Source organism: Pseudophryne corroboree, chromosome 3 (genome assembly GCF_028390025.1).
Source record: "Pseudophryne corroboree isolate aPseCor3 chromosome 3, aPseCor3.hap2, whole genome shotgun sequence".
Classification (NCBI taxonomy): Eukaryota; Metazoa; Chordata; class Amphibia; order Anura; family Myobatrachidae; genus Pseudophryne; species Pseudophryne corroboree.
This window is the reverse complement of record NC_086446.1, coordinates 37,072,029-37,087,454: the sequence shown is the minus strand read 5'-3', so window position 1 is coordinate 37,087,454 and position 15,426 is coordinate 37,072,029. Positions and strand designations below refer to the sequence as shown.

Sequence of the window (15,426 nt, the reverse complement as noted above, 5' to 3'; positions counted from 1 at the left end):
TGGAATGAGAGGAAGTGGAGGGAACACATATACCGACTGAAACACCCACGGAGTTACCAGGGCGTCCACTGCACTGGCTTGGGGGTCTCTTGACCTGGAACAATACCTCAGTAGCTTCTTGTTGAGGCAAGACGCCATCATGTCTATTTGAGGGATTCCCCAACACCTTGTTACTTCTGCAAAACACCTCTGGATGAAGGGCCCACTCTCCTGGATGGAGATCGTGTCTGCTGAGAAAGTCTGCTTCCCAGTTGTCCACGCCCGGAGGGAAAACTGCTGACAGAGCGCCCACGTGCTGTTCCGCCTAGCAGAGAACTCTTGTGGCCTCCGCCATTGCCGCTCTGCTCTATGTTCCGCCCTGGGGGTTTACGTACGCCACCGCTGTTATGTTGACCGACTGGATCAGGACAGGTAGACCTTGAAGAAGGTTCTTTGCATGCAGAAGGCCGTTGTAAATGGCACATAACTCCAGAACATTTATGTGGAGACAAGATTCCTGGCTTGACCATTTTCCCTGGAAACTTCTTCCTTGTGTGACTGCTCCCCAGCCTCGGAGACTTGCATCCGTGGTCAGCGGGACCCAATCCTGGATTCCAAATCTGCGTCCCTCTAGAAGGTGAGAACTTTGCAGCCACCACAGGAGAGAAATTCTGGTCCTGGAAGATAGACTTATTTCCGGTGCATGTGCAGGTGAGACCCGGACCATTTGTTCAGCAGAACCCACTGAAACACCCGGGCATGAAACCTGCCAAACGGAATGACTTCGTAAGCTGCAACCATCTTCCCTAGCACTCGAGTGCATTGATGAATCAACACTCTTGCCGGTTTCAGAATCTCCTTGACCATGGTCTGGATTTCCAGAGCTTTTTCCGTCCACCGGAAGAAACACTCTCCGCAGTTCCGTGTCTAGGATCATGCCCAAGAAGGACAGCCGAGTTGTCGGAATCAACTGAGACTTTGGCAAATTGAGAATCCAACCACGATATTGCAGAACCATCAGGGAGAGTTCCACGCTTCTTAGCAACTGCTCTTTTGATCTCGCCTTTATCAGGAGATCGTCCAAATACGGGATAATTGTGACACCCTGCTTGCGCAGGAGCACCATCAGTTCCGCCATTACCTTGGTGAAAATCCTCGGGCCGTGGAAAGCCCTGGTAATGACAAACCTGTACCGCAAATCTCAGGTACACCTGATGAGGTGGATATATGGGAACATGAAGGTATGCATCCTTTATGTCCAGGGATACCATAAAATCTCCTCCTTTCTAGGCTGTCGATGACCGCTCTGAGCGATTGTGCCTTGAACTTGAACCTTTTCAAGTATAGGTTCAAGGATTTTAAATGTAAAATGGGTCTGACCGAACAGTCCGGTTTCGGGAGCACTAACAGGGTTGATTACTACCCCTTCTCATGTAGAAGTAGGGAAACTTTGACCACCACCTGTTGATGATACAATTTGTGAATTGCATTTAACAGTAGCTCCTTTTCTGGGGGAGAAGCTGTTAAGGCCGATTTAAAAAACTGGCGAGGAGACACTCCTTCGAATTCCAGCTTGTAACCCTGGGAAATGATTTCTATTGCCCCGGGATCCACCTGTGAGTGAACGTGCCCCCCCCCCCCCCACGGGGCGGACTCCCTCAGCGTAGTTCCTGTATCACGCCGTGGATTTTGTAGAGGCCTGGGAGGACTTCTGCTCCTGGGAACTAGCTGTGGTTGGCAGCTTGTTTCCCCTGCCCTTACCTCTGGCAAGAAAAGACGATCCTCGTACTCTCTTGTTTCTATTTAACCGAAACGACTGCATTTAATAATGTAGTGCTTTCTTGGGCTGTGAGGAAATACATGGCAAAAATTTTATTCAGTTGCAGTAGTTGTGGAGACCAGGTCTGAAAGACCTTCCCCAAACAATTCCTCACCCTTGTAAGGTAAAACCTCCATATGCCTTTTTGAGTCGGCATCACCTGTCCATTGCTGGGTCCATAGGACTCGTCTAGCAGAAATCGACATAGCGTTTATTTCTAGAACCCAGTAGGCCAATGTCTCTTTGAGCATTTCTCATATATAAGACAGCATCTTTAATATGACCCAGGGTCTATAAAACGGTATCCTTATCCAGGGTATTAATTTCCGTCGATAAGGTACCTATCCGCGCTGCTATAGCGCTACAAACCCAAGCCGACACTATCGCCGGTTTGAGTAAGGTACTAGAATTGTGTAGATGGACTTCAAGGTAGCCTGCTGTCTGCGATCAGCAGGATCCCTGAAGGTAGCCATAATGGCAGCGCTACCTTTTTGGATAAGCGTGTCCAAGCTTTTTCCCCTCTTAGGGAAGATTCTCACCATATCCTGTCCTTAGTCGGGAAAGGATATGCCCTAAGAATTCATTTTGGGAATCTGCAGTTTCTTGTCTGGAGATTCCCAAGCCTTTTCAATAACTTGTTCATGAGATGGGGGAAAGTTTACCTCAGGTTTCCTTACCCTATACATGTGTACCCTCGTGTCAGGGACAGGGGGTTTGATATGCAAATCATCTTTTATTACAATAATCATATATTGAATACTTTTAGCCAATTCTGCCTGTAACTTTGCATCATCGTAGTCGACACTGAAGTCAGAATCCGTGTTGGTACCAGTGTCTACTATTTGGGATAGTGGGCGCTTTTGAGACCCCGAAGGTCCCTGTGACATAGGTGAAAGGCAGGGTTTGACTCCCTGTACATTCCCTAGATTCAGTGCAATAAATTCACATTAGAACTTTAACATTCCACATAGCCAACCAGTTAGGTGTCGGTGTTGCCGACAGAGACACCACAGTCATTTACTCCACCTCCTCCCTATGAGAGCCTTCTACCTCAGACATGCCGACACACGCGTACCGACACCACACACTCAGGGAAACCTCTTATCTGAAGACAGTTCCCCCACAAGGCCCTTTGGAGAGACAGAGAGAGAGTATGCCAGCACTCACCCAGCGCTAATGACCCAGGAAAAAAACACACAATATGTTTACCCAGATAGCGCTGTAATCTTTATTTTGCGCCAATTATGTGCCCCCTCCTCCTTCTTTAAAACCCTCTTTCTCCGTGGATAAGCAGGGGAGAGTCCGGGGAGCTTCCTCTCAGCGCTGTGCTGTGGAGAAAATGGCGCTGGTGAGTGCTGAGGAAGAAGCCCCGCCCCCTCAGTGGCGGGCTTCTGTCCCGCTCAAATAATGAAACACCTGGCGGGGGCTCTTTATATATACAGCGCCTAGCTGTATATATGTCTTTTTGCCAGTAAAAGAGGTTAATATGCTGCCCAGGGCGCCCCCCCTGCACCCTTACAGTGACTGTCGTGTGTGACGTGTGTGGGAGCAACGGCGCACAGCTTTACTGCTGTGCGTTACCTCAGTGAAGATCTGAAGTCTTCTTTCTTCCGGCTCTGTGAGGAGGACGGCGGCGCGGCTCCAGGACGAACTCCAGGGTGAGACCTGTGTTCTGACTCCCTCTGGAGCTAATGGTGTCCAGTAGCCTAAGAAGCAGAGCCTAACATTAAAGTAGGTCTGTTTCTCTCCCCTCAGTCCCTCGATGCAGGGAGCCTGTTGCCAGCAGAGCTCCCTGAAAATAAAAAAACCTAACAAATATACTTTCTTTTCAGGAAACTCAGGAGAGCTCCCTGTAATGCACTCAGTCTCCTCTGGGCACAGTAGTAAACTGAGGTCTGGAGGAGGGGCATAGAGGGAGGAGCCAGTGCACACCCATACCTAAAGTTCTTTCTTAGTGCCCATGTCTCCTGCGGAGCCCGTCTATCCCCCATGGTCCTTACGGAGTCCCCAGCATCCTCTAGGACGTAAGAGAAAATCATAATAAACAGGACACCACAGGCTGCTCCACCTGTATAATAATAGGACACAACAGGCTGCTTCCCCTGTATAATAATAGTAATAATAATAACAATAACAGGACACCACAGGCTGCTCCCCCTGTATAATAATAAGAATAAGAATAACAGGACACCACAGGCTGGTCCACCGTATATTAGTAGTAACAAAACAACATAGGCTGCTCCCCTTGTATAATAGTAGTGGACACTACATGCTGCTGCCCCCCGTATAAGAGTAATAACAGAGGACACCACAGGCTGCTCCCCCTGTATAATTCTAATAATATAATAATAATAAGGACCCCATTACCTGTTGCCGGACGACTGACTCCCGCTCGAGGGAAACCCGGAAGTTGCCGCGAAAGAAAAAAACTCTCTTCCTGTATGTGGAACGCAGTGGCCGGAAGTAAAATGGAACGCACAGGCCGGAAGTGAGGTGTGATTGGCAGGGGAACACAAGCGGCTTCCTTCTCAGTAACGGGCCAGAATGATGATCATATCCCCGCCCCCGGCCCCTCCTCCAGCCCCGCCCCCGGCCTCAGCACAGGGAGAGGGGCGGGTCCCGCACATGGCAGTGTGACAGGCGCTGGGGGCAGGCAGGGAGGTGTGAGAGAGGGCGGGTACCCGTGCAGCTGCTGCAGGACACAGAGCAAGGGCTGCATAGGTGCAATGGTAGATGCTAGAATCAAGTGGGCTAAGGGACCTTTTCCGTAAGGGTGAGGAGTTACGCTGCAAGGGGGAGGAGCTAGGCCAGCGGGATAGTTCCTCTACTATCCACGCCACCAACTATTACCTTTAGTAATTAGGTGGTGAGCGAAGCGGAGCGAGCCACCGTGCCCGAAGCGTGGCGAGCAAAGCGTGGCGAGCGAAGCGAGCCCGCGAGGGTACTTTTCGGGTACCCTGTTCGCCCGTAGCTCCTCCCCCTGGTGACGTAGCTCCTCCCTCAATACGTCACAAGGTCCCTTCAGCCCCTCCGATATAGAACCAACCTAGGTGCAATGCTTTCTGTGTGTATATCCAGAGATAGATGTACAGGGCGCCGGCACATCTGCAGCGCAGCCTCATCCGGGCGCATTGTTTGCTTATTAACTGGCTACAAAACAGCAAGCTGGGCAGACTTTTATTATGTAAGTTTAGAACCGGCCGGTGGTTGCGTGTTGATTGAGATATATATTTTTCGATATATATTTTATATATGTTTTAAATAAATTTTACCAACTTTTCAATTCCTGTGCGCTGTAATATTTTTTCCACCTTTTTTTCCCTAAACAAACTCCCAGGGCTGAGTGTATCACTGATGGAACAGGAATTGTGTTAGGTGAAGCGCTTGATTAATTGTTGCGTGTTTGTATTTTTTAACTTCTGTGAGACACTTCCAGGGATCGCGTGGCCGTCACCAGGGGGCAGTTAAGGTTCAAATCGTGTTCCATCCGCGGCCTAGAGAGGCGCACCGCGGCGCTGGCGTGGACACTGTCACCGAGCAGAGACCCCACTAGACCACCTGGGCATTAGGAGCACAGGTCAGGTCTATTTACACCTGTTTTAAATAAGGCTCCATAGAACCTGGGGTGGAAGTCCAGCATTGACCTGTAGCCCCGGCCCAGGGCACCATCTCAAGTAGATTTTCTCGCCCTTGGGCTGCTTCAGTCCTGGATGCAGGACAAGCCTCTCTGCATTATCCTCCAGCCTCAGGGCTGTGCTGTGATATAAGGGTCTTTTTGCAGCATTATTAACCATTTGTATACTCATTGCATGTGACTGCCTGTATCTGCTGTCTGGTTTTCGTTTTCATGTATCCCAGATATTCTATAGCCTAGGCTAGGTGCATTTGGGTTAGAATTGCAGTTTTCGGCAGCTGCTGCGGAAGAGCCAGATGCCCCGGGTGTACGCGCTGTGCACCCGCCGTGGCCCCGGCCTGCCCTGGATGCTGCACCTGGGGCCGGAGGGCTGGCTGCGGGTGCTGGAGGAGTCCGTCTGGCTGCAGGGGATCATCATCGCCGTGCTGCTCGCTCTCTCCGGCATCTTCAGCGGCCTCAACCTGGACCTGATGGCGCTGAACCCCATGGAGCTGCGGGTGGTGCTCGCTGCTGCTGGGCAACATCCTGGTCAACACCACGCTCACTTCACTGCTGGACGAGCTCATCGGCTCCGTCATCGCCTTCACCAGCGGCATAGTGGTGCTGGGCGAGATAGTGCCACAGGCCCCCATGCTCCCAGCACGGCCTGGCCGTGGGCACCAATACCCTGTGGCTCACCCGCATCTTCATGGTGCTGACCTTCCCGGTCAGCCGCCTGCTGGACTGCGTCCTGGGCCAGGAGATCAGCACCGTCTACAACCGGGAGAAGCTACTGGAGATGCTGAAGGTTACAGAGCCATACAGTGGACTGGTACGGGAAGAGATGAAAATCATCCAGGGAGCGCTGGAGCTGCGCACAAAGACAGTGGAGGACGTGAGGAAGGTAGATGGGCAAGCATTAGTATGATTCTGCAATAAAGCCAATGTCACTCCATTTTGTTATATACAATAGATTATAAGCTTACTTTAGTAATAAGATATTGAGATGTTTAAAATATGCCTGGAAGAATGGAAAATTACAGTTGGCTGAAAGGAAACAAAAAGAAGAAGTTGTGGCAAAGCCATTTACAAGAAACGAAGCAAGAACAAGGACGTGTGGCAAGGCTACTGAGAAATGGAGAAAGAAAAGGAAACAAGCAGGCGTTATCAGGAAAAGGACGCAATCCTGAGGTTAAGGCAATAGTTAGTGACAGTTTCAAAAAACGTATATATGTATGTATGGATTAATAAAAGAACAGAACTCAGATAGAATACACCAGACTGTGTGTGTACATTTGATTTCTCCAGCATGCTGTAGCACCATATAAACCGTCTTGTTCAAAGATAATTCTGAATACAAAAGAAAGGCTGTTGTTGGAGTCCTCTCAGAGAAGACTGAGGCTAAAGGAGGTTTACCTCCAACATTTTCATGGTGCCGAAACCCGGGAAGCCAAGAAGTTGAATAGAGGAGCAACAAGTCACCTGGCTCTAGACGTTGGAACCGTTTAAACCGCGGTAAGTAACAAATTGATTGCGATTTTCGCCAATTGTTACTTTACGTGTTTTAACGTCTGTGTCAGAAGTGTCAGTTTTCTCTGTTCAACTCAAGCGCTTCCTAGTAAAAGCCTTGCCTCTTTTGTATCAGAACAGTAATGTAAATTTATGTCTGAAATTGAAGAATGTATTGATTTTGAAAGCTCATATGGTTGTGGGTGTTGTACTGTTAGTTTAAAGTGGTTTGTGCAAGGTCCTCATGGGTCAGTAAATATTACATTTGTTGCACGCACTGAAAAAAGATATATCAGGTTTTAAAAGGTGTAAGGGACATCAAGAAGATGTTTATGGTAAAACTGTGGGTTATATGAAAGGTTTATTAACAAAAGGATGTCATGGTTTTATTAATCTAAGGGAAGGGTAGGACTTGCGCCAGATACTGAAAGAACCAGAACCTGAAAGATTCTTTTGTCCCTATTCTGTCAGACCCACCAGATTGAATATATACCTTGATAACGAAAGAGTGTGAGTCCACCCATAAGGAAACTGAATGATTACAGGTGTATGTAATCAGTAGGACAGAGGTAAACCTGTAGTGTTCAGGAAACCCATCTTTACAATAATCAACATAGAGTACTGAAATTGTGTAACTCATATCGGAGAGAGAAGTGTTGATAAGTTGGCAGAAGGCAGGATGGGAACCTCTAATAGCAAGGGTGAATTAACCCCTGTGGAAATAGTTAAACAGGAGGTGGGACCACATGCAGTTAAAGATATAGTCAAGGTATTTTAAAAGAGGAGGATTTCCTCCATATGGGTAATTTAACACTGACAGATGGAGAAAATTCAGAATCTGTAATAGGGAATGGATAGAAAAACGCAAGAAAGGGGATCAGGTTTATATTTGGCTAACAGAAAGGAGAAATGGGAGCAGGAGCAGGAAAGGAAGAAGAGAGAGAGGGAAGATGACCAGCATATGACAGTCTGTTTAGCAACTACAGGAACGAACCAGGGCCATAATGTGCCAGTTATTCCCAATCCGCCCCCTCCTCCACCTGTATTACCAGTCCCGGTACCTACACTAGTCACAGATCCACCCCCTTACCCCGCAAATCTGGGAACCCCAGGGCAACCTCCTATAGTATGGAACCAGTACCCCGATTTAACTAAATGTCCCCAATGTGCATCTCTGTTGGAACCAGAGAGGATGACCTGTCCCAACTGTACACCCCAGATAGGAACAGGCCACAGAACTCCATTAATGATAAATAGACTGAAACCATACAACCTGCCCGGTCAAGGGGAAATGCATTCAGGATTCCCATTGTCTCATAAAGACAAAAGAAAACTGAGAAAGGGGAGACTGGGAACAAGAAATGTATTTTACACTGAAGCAGAAAATGGAACTGTACAGATGTATGAAATTGAGGAAGAAGATGAATCAGAAAACTTAAATGTTCCTGCTTGTTACCCAGTACGTACCTTTGCCTATGTCAATCCAAGAGAAGGACAGCCTATATTAGCGGATGAGGAGGGATATGTTCAAGGACAAAATAATTTTAGACCACAGTTTCTTACAAGAGAACAACATACCCCTTTTTCAGTAATGGAAGTTACAGCCATAATAAAAGATATCCCAGATCCATACAAACAGCATGGACGGTTTGGGTTATATATGGAGACTATGTGTAATTTACATTCCGCAGCATGGGTAGATGTGGAACAAATATGTAAAAATAAATTAGCAGAGGGTGATCTAAGACAGATTAAGGATATGGCAGCTCATCAAGCCACTGATTATCATGAACAGATAGAAGATGTAATAGAAGCACAAAGGAAAACTATAGCCAGTGGACCACAATTTGTGGCACGCCTAAGGAGATGGTGTTATTTAAGAAATCAAAGGTATCCAGAAGCCGTTGGAGCACAAGGAGAACAACCGTTTAGAAGTTACCTTTGTAAAATTAAGGATATGGTCCGAAATGAAGGTTTGGACCCAGAAGAAGAAGCAGGAGAAAGGATGGTCAGATACCGAGTATTGGAAGGTTTAAGACCAAGTCTAAAACAGAAAATAAATTACTAGTACTCCTGCATATAGGTCTACACCTATGGATCAAATTCTGGATACAGTAGAGGCCTTAGAAGATCTGGAAAAGGAAGAAAAGGAGAAAAAGGTAGCTAAACCCAAAACAGTCTACCTGGTCACAGAAGAAGGCTCAAAGAAAAAATTAGAAGGGGAAGGAAGAGCCATGATCAAGCCTGAATCGGGAAAATGCTTCTGGTGCAAGAAACCAGGTCACTTCAAAAGAGACTGTCGCACATATAAAAGTTGGATAGAAAAAAGGGGCAATCAAGCCCCCAAGAATAAGTCAGACTGAAGTTCCGGCACCCCAGTACCAATGATACTCCCGATGAACCCCTCCGACAGAATTGAAGATGGGTTTATTAAAGTCAAACTGCCAACGGGAGAAAATGTTTCCTGCTTGCTTGATACTGGAGCAAGCCAATCAGTTATAAGGCAGGAAGAAGTACCAGCACACCTCATTACAGGAAAACCAGTGACAGCAAAGGGATTAAGTGGAGAAAAGATCCAGCTGAGGAAAATGAGGATCCTTAATGTACAAGTACAAGGACATCCACATGAAATCCCAGTAGTGTTCCTAGTATCTCCCACCTGCCCAGTCAACTTGCTGGGAGCAGATTTGTTGCAGAAACTACAAGCAAGTATTCTGTACAGAGGGAACAAGGTGATATTCAAGACAGCACTATCACCTACAGACTATGATCAAGTGCAAGCCGCTATACAGATATTTCTAGCAACCACCGCAGGAGAGGATGAAGAAGAAACCCCAGAACAAATCTGGCGAGGATGGGGAATTCCAGACAAGGTATGGGCAAAAGGAAAAAGAGATGTGGGAACCATTAAGGTCCAACTTGTGAAGCTATCAAACCAGGAACTGTACCAGTAACTATAAAGCAGTACCCCTTGAACAAGGAACAGACAGCAGCCATAGGAGTACAGATCAAATATATGCTTGCACATGATGGACAGCAATATTGCTGGACAAGACTACCTCAAGGAGGAGCTACAAGCCCATCAGAGTTCACAGAAGCCATGGCCACAGTTTTGAAGAAATGGGCACCTGAGTATCCAGAAGAAACTCAGCTACTGCAATATGTGGCTGATCTACTACTAGCAACTGCTACCAAACAGCAATGCCAAGAAGAGACAATATCATTGTTAAAGTTTCTTGCAGATAAAGACTACCAAGTGACACAAGCCAAGCTGAAATTTGCCCAGAAGAAGGTGATATTCCTAGGACACTGCATTTCTCAAGGAACATGCCGCCTTAGAACAGAAAGAATAAAAGTTATACTGAATGCTCCAAATTCACAGACCTTAACACAGAAAAGAGCCTTTCTAGGTTTGGTGTCCTATGTCAGAGACTGGATACCAGGTCTTTCAGCCCTTATGCAACCACTGTATAATGCCAAGAAGACTGCTACAAACTCCCAAGAAGAGCAAGAGACACAATGGGTGGCTGTTAAACAGATGAAGGAAGCCATATGTTCAGCTCCAGCTCTGGGACTCCCAGACTACACAAAGCCTTTTACCTTGTTCTGCCATGAACATAGGGGACATGCAACAGGAGTCCTGACACAGGAGGTCGCTTATTATTCAGCAGCACTGGATGGAGTGATGCAAGGATCACCAACCTGCATAAGGTCAGTAGCAGCTGCAGCCATCCTAAAGGATAAATGTGCAGATGTTGTGATAGATCATCCACTTACCATACAAGTTCCACATGCAGTCACAGAAATACTGCAACAGGCATCTACAAGACATCTCAGCACAGCAAGGCTGACAAAATATGAAGTAGCCCCTCTATCAGCAAGCAACCTTACTATTAAGAGATGTACCTCTCTCAACCCTGCAACTTTACTACCTCTTAAAGATGAACCTGACGGTTCAAAAGGAGGGAAAGATGAAGAAGTACAGCCAGAGGAAAGAACAGAACCATACCCGGAAAAAGAACATGACTGTATAGCCCTCATGGAGGAAGAAATACAGCCAGATTAGAAGATTGATGACAGACCGATACATAATATAAAATTTTTATTTTTCACTGATGGTTCTAGTTATTATGTTAAAGGATACAGGGTGGCGGAGTATGCAATTGTTTCTCCGCATGAAGTCTGGAAGAACAGAAGTTTCCTTACAGCAGCAGGTAAACTTATAAAGAATGGGCATCTAATACAAAGACTAACAAGAGCATTTGAAACTGCCCAAACAAATGGCAGTCATAAAGACCAAAGCACATACTAAGGAAGAAACAGAATAAAGCAAGGGTAATGCATATGCAGATGCAGAAGCAAGGAAAGCAGCCCTGAAGAGCAAGCATGAACCAGCAATCTATGTCCAAGAAGAAGCAGATGAAGTGAACATAAAGACTCTCATCAAGCTGCAAGAACAAGCAAAAGCAGAACACAAGACATGGCAAAAGATGGGAGCCAAAGCAACCTGTTTAGGTTTATGGAAGAAAGAAGACAAATGGTGCTTACCAAGAGCACTATACCCACCTATGCTACATGTATCCCATGGATCAGATCACAAGGGAAAAGAACAAATGACTAGGCTGGTACAGGACCATTGGGTAGCACCAGGATTTTATGTGGCAGCAAAGAACTTTACGGATCAGTGCTGGATATGAGAAAAATCCAGGAAGAAGAACAAGGACAAGCCTTGGACAGACACCACAAGCTTATTTTCCTTTCCAGAGACTACAAATTGACTATATACAGATGCCAAAACATGGAACACATGAATATGTTCTACCCTGCACAGACATTTTTAGCAGATGGCCAGAGGCGGGTCCGGTAGCAAAAGCAAATGCTATCTCAACTGCAAGGAAAATAATAGCAGAAGTAGTGTGCAGATTTGGGGTTCCAGAAGTAATAGAACGTCTGAATGGGACCCTAAAGCTTAAAATACAAAAGGCCATGCAAGAGACAGGGAAAGCATAGGTAGAGTGCTTGTCCTTAGCATTGTTTGCAGTTAGAACACCACCAGGCAAGGAAACAGGGTACTCACCTTATGAGATTTTATTTGAGAAAAAAAAAAAACCTAAGACAGGGAGTTATTTAACCCAGGAACTGCAGCATAAACATGGAAATATGACAGAATATATAAAGCAGCTGAATGAACACCTAACTGAAATACATTCTCAAGTTTTATCCTCAGGACCAGAAAGAGCTGATCTTGAACCACACAGCATCCTGATTGGCGATTGGGTCTACCTAAAACGACACGTGAGAGGAGCACTTGAGCCCAGATATGATGGTCCTTTCCAAGTGTTGCTAGTGACCCCCACCTCGGTGAAACTCGAGGGTCGAGATTCGTGGGTGCAGGCATCGCACTGCAAAAAGACCAAGATCACTATTAAACCCCCAGGAAAGTAATAAACTATGAATTTACTTGGACCTAAGCCTGATAGGTCCCTGTGGGGGGTTATTTGAGATCCGCAATGTTGGTTGTTGCAATTGTATTTACTGTACATTGGTAAAAACGCCTGTAAGTCAAGGCCCTACTCCAGCCCCTGAGATAAGTAGGAAAAATACCCTGTAACCATGAATAAATACCCCTGAAGTGTAAGAAAGACATTCAGTGTGGCCAATACCACCATGTGCAAAAATGGAAGGCAGGGATAAATGTTTGTGTGAGTGTGGACAGGAACCAATGGAAAAAGCAATGGAATGTCAGATTAAATGTAAATTTGATTACAATACATGGGGAAAATACTTTGCAAAGGTACAGACATGTTGGAAGTGTTAGCCAGAAAACAGTTTGAAATGGTCATGTATGACTGGATGTTGGACAAGGCCCTCCCTGCATAAGAGTAACGAATGGGCATGGCTGTTAGAATCCAGGCATAGGAGAGACAGGAGGGCAGTAAGCAAAAATGTAGGAAATAAAAGATATAAAACAGCAGTTTGTGAGAAAGGTGGAGGAATCATCATGGACATGGGGAGACTGGAATTTTGGATGGTTAAACCGTGCAATTTAGTTAAAGGGAATCGGAAGATGGTTAATAGGCTTTGTTCTCCTAATTGCAAATGTAGCTGGAGTATGTTTATTGGTATATGTACTCATACGTATTATTCTCTGTTGTATTTCATGCACTTCGAAAAAAGTAAAACGCAAGATAAACAAAAAGAAACCTGCTAAATACGTAAGATTCGAGCATACAGAGGAAATGGATGAACGTGACCAAGATGAATATGATGATATTGAATCACGTAATGACAGACCACCCGTCTACAAAAATGGAAGCAATCAAAAAAGACTGTAAAAAGGACTCTTATGCATCTATGCCTTGTGACTATTTTGTCTGTAAGGGATGGTTATTACCCTCCCCTGGCAATAGGCCTAGGGAGACAGACGTACTTGACCAGGTCATCGCCTGACCTGCTCGGCGAAGTAGGGTAGCGAGGTATAGTGTGATGTCTTTTTGAGAATCAAAAGGAGGGAAAATGAGGAAGGTAGATGGGCAAGCATTAGTATGATTCTGCAATAAAGCCAATGTCACTCCATTTTGTTATATACAATAGATTATAAGCTTACTTTAGTATTAAGATATTGAGATGTTTAAAATATGCCTGGAAGAATGGAAAATTACAGTTGGCTGAAAGGAAACAAAAAGAAGAAGTTGTGGCAAAGCCATTTACAAGAAACGAAGCAAGAACAAGGACGTGTGGCAAGGCTACTGAGAAATGGAGAAAGAAAAGGAAACAAGCAGGCGTTATCAGGAAAAGGACGCAATCCTGAGGTTAAGGCAATAGTTAGTGACAGTTTCAAAAAACGTATATATGTATGTATGGATTAATAAAAGAACAGAACTCAGATAGAATACACCAGACTGTGTGTGTACATTTGATTTCTCCAGCATGCTGTAGCACCATATAAACCGTCTTGTTCAAAGATAATTCTGAATACAAAAGAAAGGCTGTTGTTGGAGTCCTCTCAGAGAAGACTGAGGCTAAAGGAGGTTTACCTCCAACAGACGTGATGACCAAGGTGGAGGACTGCTTTATGCTAACCAACGACGCCATATTAGACTTTAACACCATGGAGAGTGGCTACACCCGTATCCCTGTGTATGAGAATGAGCGCTCCAACATTGTGGACATCCTCTACATGAAAGATTTGGCCTTCGTGGATCCCGATGACTGCACCCCCCTGAGCACCATCACCCATTTCTATAGTCATCCCGTCCACTTTGTGTGACACCAAGTTGGATGCTGTGCTGGAGAAGTCCAAGAAGGGAAAGTCTCACTTGGCCATTGTACTGAAAGTGAACAGTGAAGGAGAGGGTGATCTGTTCTATGAGGTGATGGGTCTAGTAACTCTCGAGGATGTAATTGAAGAAATTATCAAATCAGAGATTTTGGATGAATCCGATCTTTATACGGATAATCGTAGTAAAGAGTTGTTCGTCGTCAGTACAAAAAGGATTTCTCAGTTTTCAAAGACCCAGATCATGAGCTAAGAGTATAAAAATTTCCCACCAGCTTCTCCTTGCTGCCCATCACTTCTTATCCACAGAGGTGTCCCTGTTTGCACCCATCTTGGTATCGGAGAAGATGCTCCTGCACCTGCTAAAGTACCCAGATGTAGTGCAGGAGCTGCATTTCAATGAGGATGAGAAGAAGGCACCTGAAGACTACCTGTACCAGTGCAACAAGATAGCTGACTACTTCATCCTTATCTTACAGGGGAAGGTTGAAGTGGACGCTGGGAAGGAGCTTATGAAATTTGAGTCTGGAGCTTTCTCCTACTACGGTGTCATGGCCATGAGTGTCTTATCAGCTAATGAGCTCCGCTCCCCCTCTCACATGGGCAACCTGAACAGGTCCTCATTCCTCAGCCATGAACGCTCAAACTCCATCTCAACCATCAGTGGCAGCAACACTCAGCTCAGTGTCCAAACGCAATACACAGCGGACTTCAGCGTTCGGGCCCTGGGGGACTTGCAGTATGTAAAGATCACAAGGGACCAGTATCAAGGAGCCCTGTTGTCTTCCGGTTGGATAGTAGCCCTCAGTCCCCTGAGGGAGGAACCCACAAGCCTGACTGCACATTGTCAGAGCACAGTGAGGTATTAGTGGGTGAAACCACCAGTCTCCTGAACCAGAGGAACGCTCAGCACAGCCTGTATCACAATGCTGTTTGACAACACCATCCGCGCTGTTGTAGCATTGCTCTGCCTGTTCTTTACCAGTGGATCAGCATAGAGAAAGACTTTGCAATATCTAACTGGATAACAGTGTGACTGTGTACTGCATGCAAAGCTTTATCCTACAATGACAAAGAGAGCAGACTTCCATGGACAATTGAGGCCGTGGCACTACGCTGGTCATGTCTGTATGGGGAGAGCTTTGCAAGCCTCCTGTTCCGGAGTGTTCATAATGATGTTCTCCAGACCTTCAGCATGGCCAGTAATCAGAGCAATGTTCTGCAATG

General features: G+C 45.9%; 1 pseudogene; it reads left to right on the top strand.

Annotated features, from left to right (window-relative positions):
• Window positions 1-3,137: 3,137 nt before the first annotated feature.
• Window positions 3,138-15,136, top strand: LOC135057119 (metal transporter CNNM4-like; annotated as a pseudogene).
• The last annotated feature ends 290 nt before the right edge of the window (window positions 15,137-15,426 follow it).